The sequence below is a fragment of the Perca flavescens genome, chromosome 12 (genome assembly GCF_004354835.1).
Source record: "Perca flavescens isolate YP-PL-M2 chromosome 12, PFLA_1.0, whole genome shotgun sequence".
In the NCBI taxonomy this organism is placed as follows: Eukaryota; Metazoa; Chordata; class Actinopteri; order Perciformes; family Percidae; genus Perca; species Perca flavescens.
In genome coordinates, this window is record NC_041342.1 from 1,310,483 (window position 1) to 1,327,401 (window position 16,919).

Genomic DNA, 16,919 nt, shown 5'->3' on the forward strand with positions numbered 1-16,919 from the left:
GTAACAGAGTATTTTACAGTGTGGTATTACTACTTTTACTTAATTAAAGGATCTGAAAACTTGTATGTACATACTGCAGTTATATAGTGGGCTATATGTATAACTTGAAATGCAACCAACAACTAATGATGAATAAACATTTACAGACAGATAATGCCCCCCCCCCTGCTGCCAGGTGGTTGTGCTTTAAACATCTGTTTAAATAAGGATATCCAACATGAGAGATTGGGATTTCATGCTCAGCTGCACTAAATCCTTTTAAAGATGCTGCAGCTCCGGCTAGCTTCCCCACAGAGGTAACATGGCTTCAGCGTTAGCAGCGAGGACGGTTCTCTGGGCTCACAGGACTAATGCAGAGCAGCCAGCGGTGCGGTGTGTGGTGTGTGTGTGTGGTGTGTGTGTGTGTGTGTGTGTGTGTGTGTGTGTGTGTGTGTGTGTGTGTGTGTGTGTGTGTGTGTGTGTGTGTGTGTGTGTGTGTGTGTGTGTGTGTGTGTGTGTGTGTGTGTGTGTGTGTGTGTGTGTGTGTGTGTGTGTGTGTGTGTGTGTGTGTGTGTGTGTGTGTGTGTGTGTGTGTGTGTGTGTGTGTGTGTGTGTGTGTGTGTGTGTGTGTGTGTGTGTGTGTGTGTGTGTGTGTGTGAGAGAGAAACAGAGACATCGAAGAAGTAGAACTAGAGATGTGGATGATTACCAGGGGAAAGGAGAGAGGCTGGACAGAGCACACACACACACACACACACACACACACACACGCGCACACATTCAATCTCAACTAACGATGCCTTTTTACAGGGCGTTCTGATTTATTCGTATCCAATCAAAGACACTGAAAATAACTCCACACCAGAGTAGCCTCAAGAGGGAAAACTCCAAAAAATGTAATTTAGCATTCTTCTCTTTAAAGCAAGATATCCAGCCTTCAGCCAAACAAATCACTAGTTTACAAAAGAAGCACAACATTTGTAAAAACCTTTGCTGACACAAATTTAAAACTTGCATTCCTGGGCAACTTTAGGTACTGTATGGTGAATGTCTTAATGTGAATGATGAGGGAAGGAGGGTGTGTGTGTGTGTGTGTGTGTGTGTGTGTCCTTAAAAGAAAAACAGAGTGTTTGCTGACTGAGACGCTTTGTGCTGGGACGCCCTATGGGTTAATTTTCTTCCTCTGTGTTTTTTATTTGTTGCTGCAGTGTTGGAGGAAAAGAAAAGAATAAAGAATGAAGAAGCTGACTTGACTGCTTTTGTGTGTTACGCTCCGTTTGTCTGTTGACTTGAGGTACAGCAGTTGATTTTAATTATGTTTTCACTTCTTCCCTATTAACATGGAACAGAGCAGAGACTTGCATTGTCCCGCGCATCTCCACCTGTTTTTAATGCTACATGAATAGTTAGAATTGCATCCTTCTCGTTTTTCCAAGCGGTGGAATGAAGGACAAAGCAACCCTTAGCACCTGAACAAAATAACATTTATCGGAAATTGGCAAGATTATCTGCCAGAACAATAAGGTAATTTGACTAAAAATATCATGCAGTGAGGCAGATAAGTCAGGATACAAGGTAAGAATTCTCGCCAAGGTGTCTATTTGTTGCAGCTGAGAAATATTTTTGAATATTTTTGGCTTTTTTCTGCGTTCCCTGTGCCACTTTCAAGCCCATCTCCACATGCCAAGTCAAATCTATTTACAGACTTTGCAATTTATCGTAGCAAATATTGGAAAAAGATCACCATTTCTTTTGCTGTCCTTGTGTTTTTTGTTTGTCCATCTCCCTCTTTCCAAATTGACCTCCTTATATGGAATAACATTTTATTCAATATTAAACAAATAAATAAATAAATATGCCTATGAAATAGATCCTGAAATAAATAAATGAGGCAGTAAATACTGTATATAAAAACATGTAAATATAAATGAGTCAATATAGTTCAATAAATAAATAAATAGGTTTAACTTGTTTTTTAATTTCAATGATCTTTATTTCATAATGTCCCATTTATTTGTTTTCCTCTCTATTTATTTCCACTTGTTCTATTCAAACTAAGGGGCGTGGCTATCTCACAGATTCCAATCCGTTACCGACGGAAATTCCGCCGGATTTTACTCATTTAGGACAGATATCTGTTACTTCCTCTTTCTTTGTGTTGGTGTTCTAACCTCCGGTGGATTTGTGAGGACTATGGTTAACTGCTCCTCAGATCTCTGCAGGGTAAATCCAGACAGCTAGCTAGACTATCTGTCCAATCAGAGGTTTCTGTTGCACGACTAAAACTACTTTTGAACGTACACATGTTCCACCAAAACAAGTTCCTTCCTGAGACTATTTAGCAGAGGCACCATGGCTCCGTCTGGAGCTTAGCCCCGCCCAAGACGATTGTGATTGGTTTGAAGAAATGCCAATAAACCAGAGCACGTTTTTCTCCCATCCCAGAATGCCGTGTGGGCTAGGCAATGCAAGACTAGACAAAAAGCAAATAGCTAGTATCCTGGCATCTCCAGCATATCACTACCTGCCAGAGGAAATTTAACAGGAGCTCGGCACATTGGTCTGGTTCCCAGGGCAACTAGCTGGGGCGCTCCCCCGCCGCTCAGACTACAGCTAGCTAAATGCTACTTGAAGAAAACGGCAGCAGCTGATCTGATCCTGAAGGCTAGGCCGTGCCTAGTTCAATAGCTTTGGTCTGAATCTGTGAGTTAGCCACACCCCTTCATTTGAATAAAACAAGTGAAAATAAATAGAGAGCAAAATAAATAAATGTGACATTATGAAATAAAAGTCCCTTAAAATAAATAAATGTGTACTTATGAAATAAAAGTCCCCTGAAAGTAAAACCTATTTATTTTTTGAACTGTATTGACTTTTATATATTTATTGCCTCATTTATTTATTTCAGGATGTATTTCATAGGCATATTTATGTTTTTATTCATTAATTTATAAAAACTCTGTCTATTCACTGCGTTACCCACAATGCTTTTCCCTCTTTTACTATCTGATTCCATCTTTTATTTCCCTCCCATCTCTCTCCTCTGTCCTCTTTGTTCGAGGTCAGTGGCTTCCCTGTGGGATTTCCCATCAGCCTCTTGGAGCAGGGGTGGGGTGGGGTGGGGGGGGGGGGGTTGGCTGGTAGCGGGAGGCCTGGTTCTCCCTGACCTTTGGTGTGGCCCTCTCAGCAGCCCACTTCTCCTTGCCTCTCCTCCTTCCCTGCCTCCCCCCCTGCTCCTTCCTCTTCCAACACATTCACCTTCTCATCCCCTGTTTTATTGCCTCTTGGTTTGCATCTTTTCCCTCTCTTCTTTGCTGCACTGCACTCACTCTCTTGTATTATCCCTTTCATTTCCTCTCCTCTCCCCTCGTCTCTCCACCTCTCATTTTACACTTACACTCCTCTGTACACTTATCATTTCTCTCCTCTGTTTTCTCTGTCCTCCCTTTATCAACCTGCGTCTTTTCTCTTCCCCATGCCCTCCTCACCTTCCTTCCTTTCTTCCTTCTTTCAACCGTCACTACTGCCGACATTGTCTTTGCTGTAATCAGATCAGTTGAAGAACGCGCTATTATTTCATTTTATCATTGGGAAACATCCATGTGTACATCCATGTGTCCCTAAGTCTGTAGGGAGTTGGGTTGGGTTGGGAACCGGAGGGTTGCTGGTTCAAGTCCCCATACGGTGCAAAGAATGGTGGTGGACTGGTAGCTGGAGTTCACCTCCTGGGCACTGCCGTGGTGCCCTTGGGCAAAGCACCGAACCCCCAACTGCTCTACATCCATCGACAGCTGCAGCCCCATCACTCTGACATTAGGGAATATGGTGTATAGATACTGAGCATGTGTGTGTATTTCAGCTGTGTGTGTAATGTGTATTATAACAACAAAGTGGAAACATTGTAATTTCCCTTGCAGGATTAATAAAGTATTGATTATTATTATCATTATTATTCCTCCTTCCTTCCCAGAACAGTGCATTGTAATTTAAATGGATCTGCACACACTTAACCCAAACCAGCTAATTCATCCATTCTGTTCCAGGAGAAGATGTGGTTTATTCTTGACACGTAAACTGCAGTCTGGGACTGGCTTACTTTTGTAATGTGGTGAATTTCATTTTTGTAACTGAGTGGTCATGAAGTGAGTTTTGTCTGAAAGCATGAATAAGGTTTTCCAGAAAGCAATTTGTGTTAAATACAAATCAGATTTTGATTTTAAAATAAGACACTATTGAGAGTCCTGTGCTTTCAGAAAGATTACACCCAGCAGCAAGATGATGATGTCATCTTCAAATAGACTCTCATACATTTTATGTTATTTGTTCTCCCAATGTGATTACTTTATTGTGATGAAGTGAAACAGATTGGATTATTGGACTATTTTTTGGGGAATGAAAGTATTGTCTTAACTGATTACAAACATGCCTGTGATGGGGAATGTCCCCTGGGAATGTACAAGAGAGTGGATGACACTTTATTTTGAAAATCTGGAAGTGCATTTAGATCCTCAAGTGTTGAGTGACCAGACCACACAGCATCCCAGCTGAAATGTGGCTTCCTCTCCCCTCTGCAAACACTAGTTTTTCTCTGTATCCAAAGTAAACCACCTCTCTGTAACTCTCACTGCACTCTAAGAAATAAATCTGTAAAATAACAGAGAAGGTCCAGTAATTAAAAACGGAAATGATGTGTAACCTATACAGTTAAAATACAGAACATTTAAAAATAAAAAAGCCACAATAACATCAGAAAAAGCGTAAGAAATGTCGTAAAAAACGACTAACGTCGAATTTCCCAAAACCAACCTTGTGGCGGACAAAAGTTTTCGGAGCACGAATTATTCTATTTAAAATGTAAAAAACTAAAATACAACCGTGAACCACATTCTATGGACAATTTCTGTTAAAATATACAGACATACAACTGTTAAAATAGTGATATTTCTTAGAGTGTGCAGTGGAGAAGCCTTGAACTCATGATATGTAGTTATCAGTGTCACACCATTAACACAGGAACTAGATTGGAGTTTCAGCCAAGTTTCAACATTTTTATTAAGTGGGAAGATATTACTAAATAATAGACAGTGACATTTTAAAAAAGAGATTTGCATTTCATAAAAGCAACACAGAATACAAAACATAAGCCTGTCTGAAAAGCATTTGAGCCATGATCAACACAAAGACTGATTTTGCAAGCTTCAGGTAGAGAGATTGCATCACTGTTTATCTTTACAGAGTTGGCCAAAAGAAGACATGTAATTATTCAGGCAAGCCACACACATCGAATTTGTCATTCTGGTCTGTGGTATTTTGGCAAACATGTTTCAGTTCAAACACACAATGCAATTCAGCAAAATACAAGATAGCAAAATTGCTTGCAAAAAAAAAGGACCTTTCACTGAATGTAAGGTTAGTTTTCATACACAACAATGAGCACTTTGTTTCTGTCACTGAAACACTTGGCTGAAATAAAGTTGAACGTTGCCATGAGAGATATACAAACAGAAACAAATTGCAGTGTTCAAGACATCATGGGCTAATGTCTCGGTGATATTCCAAATAGTTACTGAGGAACAGACGTGTATAAAGTACTAGAGACCCAGACTTGAGTAAGAGTACAAGTGCTCTATCAAAAAAGTGACTTGAGTAGAAGTTGAAGTGCTCTTTAAGCATCACACTTAAAGGAGAATTCCGGCCAATTTTTACGTTAATCTTGATCGCTATAGCTACGCGAGTACTTTCGATAGAAAAAACCCCGACCCGAATCAGTGCAGGTAACACAGAGAACCTGCAGCTACGTACTACAAGTGTCCCCTGAGCTAAAACGGCAGTGCTCGGGGCAAGTTTTAGAGTGCCTTTGTGCCTCTTAACAGACACAAAATGCAATTAATATGTCTGTGCCGCATGATCAGGGCCCTTACGAGTCAACAAGATGCGTTTTCAACTCAGACATTGTTTAAATTCACCTACCCTGGTCCCTGTCTCGATCCTGCAGGTAGCTTGCTTGCCCTGCTAGCTGATAGGAGTTAGCTGCTAGCTGCCGTCCGGTGAGTGTATTCAGACAGGCTTCTGTGATAATCATCCCAATAACAATCCACGGAGCGGTGGTGGTGTGGCTATGTCCTCCAGAGGACAGGTCATGTCACGTCTTGAAGTGTATTCCCCCCTAAAAAAAACAGTAGTGCGGTAGTAGCTGTTAGCTGCTAGCTGCCCTCCGGTGAGTGTGTACAGCCAGATAGCTGTTAGCCGTTAACTGCTAGCTGCTGTCCGGTGAGTGTATTCAATAAAAATCCACGGAACGCCCGGTGGTGTGGCTATGTCCCCCAGTTACTGAAGGCTACCTTTAGCTTGTGCTTGGAGCAGCAAGTTCATCTGCCTGTTTCCCCTCTGTCTGTCAGTCTCGTTCTTTCCAACTCTTGAGGCTAGTTCTTCGTCTGTACACTCGGGTTTGAATAAATAAGGACGACCATCAAACTCAAAAGGCTCCTCCGTGTGTTGCATATCTGCTATATTCTTCATACTCCAAGCTTCTTCCGTTATAAACAACTCCGCTTTTCACTCTTCACACACTACGCTCCAATCTGCAAATTACTGTTTACCTTTTTCTGCTACAACTGAATTCCCAGGAGACAAAGCGATGCAACAGCTAAACTTCAGTAACGCGCTGTGCAAGCATACTGTGTATGTGTGCAAGCCACAGACATCTTTTATCCCGTTTCCATGTAGTTACATAGTCACTGATAACCAGTGGTCATAACCACTACAGTGCTCAATTACCTATTTTGAGGGGGAAATAATCTAAACCTTTCGCTGCGAAGGCATGATCTGTCCTATGCAGGATATCCACCAACCCACCGGGCGTTCCGTGGATTTTTATTGGGATGATTATCACAGATGCCTGGCTGAATACACTCTCCGGACGGCAGCTAGCAGCTAACAGCTATCTGGCTGTACACACTCACCGGAGGGCAGCTAGCAGCTAACAGCTACTACCGCACTACTGTTTTTTTTAGGGGGGAATACACTTCAAGACGTGACATGACCTGTCCTCTGGAGGACATAGCCACACCACCACCGCTCCGTAGATTGTTATTGGGATGATTATCACAGAAGCCTGTCTGTCACTCACCGGACGGCAGCTAGCAGCTAACGGCTATCAGCTAGCAGGGCAAGCTAGCTACTGGCAGGATCGAGACAGGGACCAGGGTAGTTGAATTTAAACAATGTCTGAGTTGAAAACGCATCTTGTTGACACGTAAGGGCCCTGTTCATGTGGCACAGACATATTTTGTGTCTGTTAAGAGGCACAAAGGCACTCTAAAACTTGCCCCGAGCACTGCCGTTTTAGCTCAGGGGACACTTGTAGTACATAGCTGCAGCTTCTCTGTGTTACCTGCACTGATTCGGGTCGGGTTTTTTTCTATCGAAAGTACTCGCGTAGCTATAGCCATCAAGATTAACATAAAAATTGGCCGGAATTCTCCTTTAAGTGGAAGTACTAAAGTATTCAACATTTTTTGTACTTATGTATTGCAAGTAGTTTATTTTAAAATGAACTACTGAAGTACTGAAAGTAAAAGTACAAGCAGCAGTACAAGGACAGAATGTACAACACTGCAGCATGTCATGAACCGCGGGTAGCTAGTTAGCTAGTTAGCTAGTTCGCTAGTTAGCGAGCGCTTACTGATAGCTCAGCTGATATGCCATTTGTGTATTGTAACTTACCTTGATATGTTTCTTCAAATTCGACGGGGAATTTTTGAAGGCCATTATTTCGCAATCTTTCGGGAGGTAGAGTAGGCACTTCATTCAATATGAATTCACTCCGACTAATGAAAACATGGACTCTAAGTAGGGCCGGGGGTGGTCTTCTCACCGCCACAATGGCCTTGACCAACTGCCACTTTGGTTGTTTTCAAGCCATGATGTGTCTCTCTTTCTCATGGGTGGGCCAAATTCTCTGGGCAGGCAATTCAGAGAAAGGGGAGGTAACCTTGCTCCTTATGACCTCATAAGGAGAAGATTCCTGATTGGCCCATCTGAGCTTTCATTTTCTCAAAGGCAGAGCAGGATACCCAGGGCTCGGTTTACACCTATCGCCATTTCTAGCCACCGGGGGACCATAGGCAGGCTGGGGGAACGCATATTAATGTTAAAAAACCTCAAAGTGACATTTTCATGCCATGGGACCTTTAAACTCATCGAAAATATGTACTGAAGTAAAAGTGGAATTAGGAGAAAAGAATATACTCCAGTAAAGTACAGATACAGCCTTTTTAAGTACAGTAGTGAAGTAGTTCTGCTTCGTTACTATACAACTCTGCTGAGGAAAGTGAACATCAGACAACTTTTTCTTTCATTCCAGGAGATTGTGTTTATAGTTCTGTTCAGTACATTACATGTTTTTTTATAATTTTTTTACATTACATGTCATTTAGCTGATGCTTTTATCCAAAGCGACTTACAATTCTTACATATCAGAGGTCACACACCTCTGGAGTAACTAGGGGTTAAGTGTCTTGCTCAGGGACACATTGGTTGATGTATGTGTCAATTGGGAATTGAACCTGGGTCGACCACACCAAAGGCATGTGACATATCCACTGCGCCATCACCACCCATCGCCAGTAACCACATTACTGCTGTTTGTGTGCTTTGTTTGATTTTGATTTCATGGCCCCAGATTTAAGACATTTCTAATTGATGACCGAAGTCATGGATGGATGACATGGGTGTCATATTGTCAATGCATATTTGGCGAGGTGCTGAGCACTAAAATGAAATCAAAGTCACCAAAAAGCTCCAGCTCCCATTAGATCAAAACCACATCCATGTGTATGCGCAGGTGGCGTTTCCTTGCGTGTGTGTCTGTGTATTTCTGTCTGGTTTATTCAGACCTCGCTTTATATGCTCACAAATCATATTTACCCACATTCCTCCCAGTATCTGGTGCCTGCATGCTGTCTGTCTCCAGTCCTGCAGAGTGACTTTTCATCATGTCTGGGAATATGTGATTAAAATAATTTGGGGGTTAATTTGCAACCTAATTATTTACCAAAACATCTTCCCTTTTCAAAAATTGCTAGAGTTTTTTTCTTTCAGCACACCCGTGTGTCTGGATTGGGAGAAAACACATTTCTGTAACTATAGCAGCATCTATGTAACAATTCAATTTTGGTTTTTGAAAATAGATGGCAAGGTTTTTCAGATGAATACCCAACCGTTAATTAAATGTCAGAATATACATTTAGACACTGAAACTCTAAAACAGCTGGAGCCGGTTGCAACAACTGGTCATTACTAAGCCTGGTCTGAACTGCCAAGTTGGTTCTGTTTTACAATTGACTACACGTCGGTTGCAACAACCAAACTTAAGCCTAGGCTTAACTACGCCTGGTCTTAGCGATGAGCGTTCATGTGAATGACCACCGAACTGTGGCTATTGCCTAGCAACGTGCGTTGCTAGGATACGTTGTAAACAATTTTCCTCTGTTTTGTAAAATTGTAGCCGTTTCAATGGGGGATCAAAGAAAAAGAAAAGGTGATTTCACTGACGTTGAGATAAGAAAATTGATAGAGCTGTACAGTCAGTACAGACATACGTCCAACATTATAAGTAGACAGACAACGGAGGCCATCAACGATTGTTCTGACTCAGGCAGCCTTTGTACAGAGAGCGATTTATGAAAAAAGTGGAAAGACCTCCTGAGCAGAGCAAAGAAGGACCAGTCCTCAAAAAACAAACCATCCGACCGACAGGGGTCCTCCCCCTAAAACCTCAGTTTATAGTGACATAACTGTGGATATATTTGGAGAGGACTCCCAGGCTTTTACTGGTTTAGTCGGTGCGGAAAGTGGCGGTACCAACCTGGAAGAGAGTGCTGTCTCTCCAGGTCGTCCATACAGGCAGCGAGAGTGTGAACAGGGAAGGTGTGTAGAAACGTGCTTAGATTTTGACTTTACGCCTGACTAGGCGTAAGAATGACGCTCGGTCTTAGCGAGAAGAGGGCTTAAGCCAAGATGGCATAACTATTATGTTGGACTTAAAGCTATATTTTGTAAGAATTTCTCCCATCTAGTGGTGAAATTGTATATGACAACCAATTGAATATTACTTTCTAGCCCTTCCCATTCCAAGCGCATTTCAACTCCTATGGTGGCCGAACCCGAAAAAATTAGCTCTTAGTATCTCCATCATTTACAATCGGTGCCAATGGGTGTAAGAGGGCGAAATGCGGAGGTATGTCCATCTTTGGCTAATGTATTTTAAAGATGGAGGTATGTCCCTCTTTGGCTAATGTATTTTAAAGATGGAGGTATGTCCCTCTTTGGCTAATGTATTTTAAAGGTGGAGGTATGTCCCTCTTTGGCTAATGTATTTTAAAGATGGAGGTATGTCCCTCTTTGGCTAATGTATTTTAAAGGTGGAGGTATGTCCCTCTTTGGCTAATGTATTTTAAAGATGGAGGCGCTACATGGCTGCTGTCATTCGAGCGGCTCGTATGTATTCTGAATGATTCTAAATGGCAGATTCTACGTGTACAAGAATACTTTGATTAGTTGGTGGAAGTAATTAAACATGAATGAGCACAAATTTGCTAAGAATCAACTCAATCAATTGTGTCAAAATGACACAATGTAGGTTTAAGGTACATGTCCATGTACGCGTTGTTTTCACAAATGGGATAGCCCGGCTTCCTAGCATTGCACGCTAGTGGGGTTGTCAACATTTTCTCTTCACTGACCACTGACAATCAAAGAAAACAGGCTACACGCTCCTACAACTGCCATGGCTGCAGCTGATTGGACGAACGCATCACGTGGGGCTGGCTGCTCTGGGACCATAATGGTGGCTCGTTCGAAATACGATCTTGCATTTTAAGGAAATAGTTCACCGAAACGTTTTTCTGAAAACATTTAAAGAGAGAAATAGGCCATATAGTTGTTGAATCTGTCTTCATTTCAGATCGACAAAGGTCAGCTTTTGAGAGGCGGCTTTTGTGAGGCGACTCCAAAGTCCCTGTGACGCTACCAGAATGCATTGCACGGCTGCTCCCATAGAAATGAACGGGAAGCGTTGAAATGACACTGACAATGGACACGTACTATTAGAACGCTGAGTTAAGACCTACTTAGCTTAAGACCAGGCATAAGCCCTGTTGGTGCAACCGGCTCCTGTACCACAACAAATCACTGCACAGTAAGATATGTGGATTCTCACATTAAATAGTTCCAAAGACTATACAAGGGTGTTACCTGGGGATTGTTCTGGGATTTTATGTTTTCATGTCTCAACATTGAGTGTGAATGGATGCTTTTGGTGCCATGTGCTTGCATCTGAAATTTTATCAAATGTATGACAACATTGAAATGTATGGATATGAAAGCCTATAGGACTTAATTCAAACGATAATGTAAATGTGAAAATAAAAATGTAATTCCACAATAGCATTATCATTTTCCACAAATGTATGTGTTTTTTGAGTAAAGATTTAAATGAAAATGCAATGAACCAAATTTTAAATTTTCATTTTCACATCCTTGTATGGGCATTCTGGAAGTCGGTATGAGTCATTAAATCCTCAATCTGAAAGTCCACGTTGCAGGTATGCAGATTTCACCCTGACAGCAGTGCTTTGGCTCAGATTTTCTTGCGAGGTAGCCAGACGCCAGGGCTGGCGAGTCATATTTTTGGAAGCAAGACAGCAGCAGACAGCTGGCTGACAGTAGCAGGGGGAGACACACTCACACTCATTTGCTAAAACAGATATCTCTGTTTTTATTTATCTATCTAAATCATGTTTTATTTTTGCAATCAAACTGGTGTTGGGTTGTTTTAATAAGATGTCTCAATTTATTATAAATGTAAATCTTTTTTTTATTGTGCACTCAAAAGGAACATTCATTTTAAGAATGGCATTTGTTCTGTTTTTGCAAATGAACTCTGCAGTTTAAGATGCTGCATTTTAGTCTTCTGATATTTCTTCCAGTATTTTGCTCATAAATATATTTATACCACAAGGGCCACACAAGGCCCTATCCCTGACCTATTTAGCTTTTCTGGTAATGTACAAAGCAGATTAGACTTTTCACTCACTGAACTTCACTCAAGTGTCAGCTAATTGCCTCAGATGTAATGTAAAACATGTCCACCACAGACAGCTTTCTATTGACAGACATTGTAAGGCTTCAACTTCAGACTTTCAAACATTTATTTATCCCACAAATGAATGGCAGCCTGTGAGAAACAGACAGAAACACAGGCAGGCACGCAGACAGGCAGATAGGCAGACAGGCAGGCAGGCAGGCAGGCAGACAGGCACTAAACTCAAAAAGTTCACGCACCCACTCCGACCCATCGGCTATAGGTCTGACGATGATTTAGCCTCTGGGGGCGATACCCAAATCTTGTTCTGTTGCACCCATTTTGAATGTTATCACTCCATTGAATGGGCGTTCAGTGCTTATCAGCCTCATAGGTTGGAGTCAGAAGGGGCTTGCTACACTAGGTTCAGGAGGCCCTTATCTATTCATGTGGAAGCAGTCACCGTTATTGTGGTCTGGATCCTTTGGTGTCACTTTTTAATGCTCTAGGGAGTCCCGTTGTGAATTCGAACAAAACAAACTTTACTTGGTTAACTTTTGACAACAAAACTACTTTGATTAGGTTTAATAAAATATCATGCTTTGGGTTAAAATACTTAAGTTTGTGTTGTTAATTAAGATTGTTACATAAGGGACGTTTCATAAGGAACGCCAAATGAGTTGCTACAAAGCTAATTAAGACTATCAGCTCCACACAACTCTCTCTGGATTTCTCAGTAGGACTATGTTCAGAAGATGGGGGCGTCCGGTGACTTTCCTGGACAGAAACTTGAGTGAAGATAATGACCTCTTCTGAAGAGTCCATCATGTTTTTTTTAATCCTCCGTGTCCTCCTTGGCTACTAGCAACTGTGTGGAGGGGGATCACAGAAGGCCAACAGTTTTGTTGTCAATACTTCTCAATCCTCATGGGGGTGACAGAAACTACACACCATATCTTTAACTTTAAAACAAGTTAATCTTGACATCTGGTTTCACACAGGACACAAACTCCAGTCTCCCTTATGAAAGCTGAAACTTTACCTGTCAACGCAAAACAGAAATTCTCATTAGATTATAAGATCATTTAAAATGAATGTAGAATTGCAGAATTAAAAAAGCAACCCTGTGCAGATTTTGCAAAACATCAGATGTGTGTAACACCAAGGGGAAAAAAAGAATTTGGATATTTTTTAAATGTAGCTATAACTGACTGTGACCAATTCATGGACAGTTCATTCTGTCCAACAGACAATGTTTCAACATGGAGTAGCCTGTCTGTACATGCATCCTTCAGCAAGATACTATATCTGTACCTGCTGTTCTCATTCAAAGCTACTTTTGACAACCACATCAGTTAAATGTCTACAATGTAAATTTGATGGCCCCTTCCCTACTTTCTACCTCCATACTTCCAGCTGGACGAGACCCATATCTTAACCTCGGCCTTCATTTTGATCTCAACTACCTGTAAAGTTTGGTAACTGGATCTTGCACGGTTGTGATGCTATCGCAGTGACAAAAGCTGGCTGCAGACAGACAGACAGACAGACAGACAGACAGACAGGCAGACAGGCAGGCAGACATATAAACAGCTGGTAAAGTACTCAAAACTTCCTCTGTGCTAGTTCCCCCTACAGTAGGGATCCCCAGGACCACATTTCGCCAAGATGACCCACACACACACACACACACACACACACACGTCTTGCTCTTGGCTAAACAACAAGACAACAATGTCAGCGCGAGTTAAACCTACACACACACACACACACACACACACACACACACACACACACACACACACATAAACACACACACACACACACACACACAGACCACGAGGTGAAAACAATACCAGGGTGGCTGTCCCGGCTGGTAACATCTTTGCAACACAAAATAGCAAAGTGAAGGACATGACAAGTTATACTTACTTCCTGCTGGCTGGATTAAAGAAGGTTTGGTATCTAATATTAGCAATAAACCATCTGACAAACATACAAGAGAAGATATGTGTTTGGGTCCAACTATGTTTACAGTTGTTTTTTTTTCAATAGCTAAAACACAATTTTGCAAACTAGGCTGGTTTTATCAAAATACTTAACACAATTCACAAAACCACACACCCAAACTGCAAAATACCTCATAAATCCTGCAAAATGAAGCACTGCAACCAAAACTACATATAGCATTATCAAAATCAAACTTTTGCACCAAATGACACACACTTCATTCATATTACCAGATGTGTGTCTAACCAACTACACACTGTTGGGCATAATTCATAATGAAAAGCACTCTCATCTTTAGTATGCTTCGCCATAATACTAAAATAGTTCAAATTGTAGAAAATTCTTCAGAAAAAAATGTGCAAAAAGAAAATTAAAAAATTAAAAGGTGATCACCATGCTTACTTCCTGATTGAAGTGGTGACAATGAACCATTGAGGTGTTTGGCCAGGTGGAACATATATTGGCCAATCAGCTCATGTAGTGTCATTTTGAATGTTTTGAAATGGCATGTGACTTTATGTCAGATTGTCGCGTTTTATGCTGAGAATTGTTCAGTGTATTTAAAAAGTGCCATTTTGAATTGCAAAATGTGTGTGTAAAGCAGAAAATGCGTTTGGACTTTTGGAGACTTGAGAAGAGGTTTTGCGCTCTGTGTGTCAGTAGTAATAAATGTGCTATGCATGATGTCATTTTAGTGTGTTAGCATTGGAAAAAACTGTAATAGGGGTGGGATGAGACACCCAGCTCACGAGACGAGACGAGACACGAGATTGGGTTCACGAGACCGAGACGAGATTTTAACACTATTATACAGAAAACTTCAATGAAGAAATAAGACTGGAAAAACAGTCCTTTATTCAATCGAAAGTCACAAAATGAAAAACGAGCACTGAATGCAAATGACTGGCTTCTCTCCTGTATAACTACCAGTTACATTGTTACTTATTCCATATGTATGGTGGAGAGATCGATGAGACCAAATGTTTTGTACTTCAATTTGTCATTGTACAGTAGACAGAGAGAAATAAAACTTATTTTACTATTGTTTCACAGTGATTGTTATAAAGCACAAATAAATGACCATCAAACACTCAACAGATGATTTTTGTGAAGACAGATGCTCTTTTCTCCTCCTCATGCTGGGTTTGACAGGCAGCTTTTTTTCTTGCGCTATCGTTCTGCAAAAGTAAACTCCGAGTCAACTTTGGATGCTAATTTCAAGGCTGCTGTTCTGCACTTGTGTACATCGCGAGACGCTTTTTAACGAGAAATCTCGTCACGTTTTAATCTCACGAGATCTCGTCTCGTCACACCTCTAATGTTTAAGCATCGTCACCAATGTCTTGCTCGCTTTGTAAAATACAAAAAACTGGATGATTTTTATGTCTCACAGCAGTCTTCATTTGAACAACGTATACCTGACTTGTCCAAGTCTTAGGTCTACAACTCTGGAGCAAACCCGACCACAGTAAATACAGTATGTTTCCAGGCCACATGTGCCCAGAATGTGCTTCTGCTTGAAGCTCTATGACAATTTATTAGTTGAGCAGTGGTGGTGATGGTGAGAGCACTGGCCATCGCTGCTGTTTAGTTTCCTGATTGTTTCTAGGACTAAAAAATTTAATTCCAATCTTTGAGGGACAACTGCCAATTTTGGGGAGTGTAGTTGATAAGTAAGGGGCTTTAATGTGTGTTGCAAATGTCCCTGCACTCCATCCAGCAGTGGTTGAGACATTTCACTTAATGCCACAAACATCAACCTCATGATGGCACTAGAGGAACAGCCAGAGGACCCCCACCATCATTAAGATGTATCATCTGGGAACCATGAGGGTCTGTACCAAATGTTGTGTACTGTGTTTAGTAGATGTTGAGATATTTCACATGATTTGTGAAAAAAGTGTGATCTGCTGGTGCCGCTAGAGGAAGTGAGATAATGTCAGTAGGATGTATCAGGATTATGAGTGTATGCACAATATTTCATGCTAATTATTTCCTCTTTCTTTGTGTTGTAGTTCTAACCTCTGGTGGATTAGTGAGGACTATGGTTAACTGCTCCTCAGATCTCTGCAGGGTAAATCCAGACAGCTAGCTAGACTATCTGTCCAATCGGAGTTTTCTGTTGCACGACTAAAACTACTTATGAATGTACACATGTTCCACCAAAACAAGTTCCTTTTTGAGACTATTTTACAGCCGCACCGTGATTGTGATTGGTTTAATGAAATGCCAATAACCCAGAGCACGTTTTTCTCCCATCCTGAAATGCTGTGTGGACTAGACAGACCCTCCTCCACAGGAATGGGGAGGAAGGTCTGACAAAGCGAGACTATGGGCCAACAGACCAACTTCACAGACAGTAATTTTGGCATTCAGAACACTGAAGCTAAGTTTTTAGCTAGTTTTAAGATATTTTGATGAGTTTTTCCTATGTAAACCATGAAGATGTGGGGCCTGGCCTCATAACTTCGCTGTGAGCAGGACATGAACCAGCGCGGGGAGACCCCATTGAATTTTGAGTCCAACGCCTTAACCCCTCGGCCATCACAGTTTCGTACAGTGCAGGCTTCCTCCGTCACCTCTCAAGAGATGAAACCTTAGTGGCAGTAAAAAGAAGAAACTTGACAGATAATGGCAACACTTTTATCTGCTGTTCCCATCCAGAACAACTGCTGAGCAGGGAGGAGGATGTGTGTGTTGGTGAAGGACGATGGCTGATTAAATGAATCGCAGAACTTCCAGTTCCAGAACAGCCTCTAATGTTTCCTTTTGCATAAAACCAAGAATGTAACTAAGATCTATTCTCTGTGCAGTATTTGCAAGGCTTATTTCTGTAGAACACATT

General features: G+C 41.4%; 1 non-coding gene across 1 annotated transcript; it reads right to left on the bottom strand.

Annotated features, from left to right (window-relative positions):
• Positions 1-16,543: 16,543 nt before the first annotated feature.
• trnal-caa (transfer RNA leucine (anticodon CAA)) lies at positions 16,544-16,625 on the bottom strand. The gene has a single exon. It is a non-coding gene; the product is annotated as a tRNA-Leu (tRNA).
• Between the last annotated feature and the right edge of the window lie 294 nt (positions 16,626-16,919).